This window comes from Chlorocebus sabaeus, chromosome 14 (genome assembly GCF_047675955.1).
Source record: "Chlorocebus sabaeus isolate Y175 chromosome 14, mChlSab1.0.hap1, whole genome shotgun sequence".
NCBI classification, from domain to species: Eukaryota; Metazoa; Chordata; class Mammalia; order Primates; family Cercopithecidae; genus Chlorocebus; species Chlorocebus sabaeus.
Window position 1 is genome coordinate 68,276,278 of NC_132917.1, and position 2,086 is coordinate 68,278,363.

A 2,086-nucleotide genomic window follows, 5' to 3' on the forward strand; every position below is an offset into this window, starting at 1 on the left:
TTCAACAGCCTCTTATGGCGAGCAGCCATTGCGGGGCAGTGCATCACCTGGACCGTGAGACAGTGGGAACAACAGGAAAGCATCCACAGCATCGGCGATAGATCCTCCTAGAGGAAGCAGGCCAGGCTCCAGAATAGCAGAAAACCCACACCTGCCACCGCTGCAGGTTCACACGCTGCCTCCAATGTGAAGCTTCAAGCGCTTCCACTCCACCCGTCTGTCTGGCTTCCCTTGAACCAGAAAGGGTGCACAGGCACCAGGCAAGAGCCTTGTGCCCAGCGACACAGAATGTTCTAGAGCCCAGGAGACAGTCCCGTTCTCTGGGCTGAACTGGTCGCACCTGATGTCACCTTTTCCTTTTTGAAGGGAGATGCCAGGATGCAGGGGGAACAAGTGAAAACCACTTTTCCTGACAGCCAAGATCCAAAACCCCAGGCTGACTTCCCTGGCCTATCTTCTTGGCCTGCCCATTGGCCCAGGTGGGGGACTCCACCGCCACTGCTCCTTCTTTAGCTGCTGCTGCAGTCTTTCCTCTTTCTTCTTCAGGTAGAAGGTTATGTTGTCAAAGGTGGCCTTGTAGAGACTGCTGAAGCTGGCGTTCGCGCAGGCAGAGCCTTCCAGCATGGCCCCGTTCCCACGAAGAACAACGGAAACTTTCTTTAACGTGGCACTTTCAGGAACAGACTGCCACTGGCCACCCACAGGCCTGCAGAGCACCGGGGGAGGGGAGTTTCCCGGCAGTCCTGGAGCACCCACAGTCCCTGGGTTTCCTCAAACCCACATCCCACACTCGGTGCTGGAATGACGGCTGCTGTGGGTACACCAACTGCTGTCTACAGGCGTGAAGCTGGAAGATGTAGACCACAGCAATGCAGTTGCACAGAAGCGCCACCTGGTTCTCCTGACACCAGAACGCGATCCTGGACGCGGCAAACCTCTAGGGGACCTGGAGGTCCGCGGGCTCTCGGAGACTGTGCAGGTGACAGCAATGCAGTTGGCGGCCGTTTCTGTACTCCCGGAGCCTCAGGGTGCAGTCCCCGGAAGAGGATGGAAGCGGTTCAGACTGAGTGGGCACCATAGAGATATAGCTCACAAACTCTGTGTGCCCGAGGCAGAAGGACTCAGTGCTGCGGGGCGTGGCGGCCCAGCTGACCTGGATCTTCTCGTCCCGGTCCGCAGTGAGGACAAAGTGGTCATCAGGATGCACAACCACTTCTAACAGCATGGACAGACAGGTGCCCCAGCTCCAGTCGGCCGCATCCCTGTGGCTCAGCACCGAAAAGGAATAGACGTCTCCAGACTTGTCAGCCACCAAGACCTTCTCCTCAGAGGCTGTGAAGGTCAGGTCCGTACACCTCCTTGTCATGGTCCTGACACTCAGACACTGCCATGGTTTTGTACAGAAAAGAATCAGACACTTACTGTCATCGGTTATAGCAAAACAGCTGCCAGACTTGGAGAAGGTGGACGGAGAATTGCACCGCTCCGCTGGACCAAGGGCGGCTCGTCCTCCCCTTTATTTTCTTGTGACTTGTTTTCTGCAGCACTGCAGTCATAGATGAAGAGGCTGTCATCGTCACTGCTTGCAGTGGAGGTGGTCAGGAACCGGCTGCCCTGCACCACCAGCTTCTGCCCGCACAACGCCAGCCCTGCAGAGCCTGCCATGGGCCTGCCGCCTCGCCACCATGCACTTTTCCCCACCCAGCCCGTTTTTAATTTATTTCAATAGTTTTGGGGGAACAGGTGGGTTTTGGTTACATGGATAAGTTCTTTAGTGGTAATTACTGAGATTTTGGAGCACCCAATCATCTGAGCAGTGTATGGTGAACCCAATGTGTAGCCTTTTATCCCTTGCCCCCACTTTCCCATTCCCCTGGAGTCCCCAGAGTCCATTATATTATTCTTTGTGTCCTCATAGCTTAGCTGCCACTCATAAGTGAGAACATACAATGTTTGATTTTCCATTCTTGAGTTATTTCACCCAGAATAATGGTCTCCAACTCCATCCAGGATCCCGGTTGCTCTGAATGCCATTATTTTGTTCCTCTGTATGGCTGAGTAGTATTCTATGGTGTTTGTGTGTGTG

General features: G+C 54.5%; 1 pseudogene; it reads right to left on the minus strand.

Moving 5' to 3' along the window:
• Positions 1 to 346: 346 nt before the first annotated feature.
• Positions 347 to 2,086, minus strand: LOC103220123 (tRNA (guanine-N(7)-)-methyltransferase non-catalytic subunit WDR4 pseudogene; annotated as a pseudogene).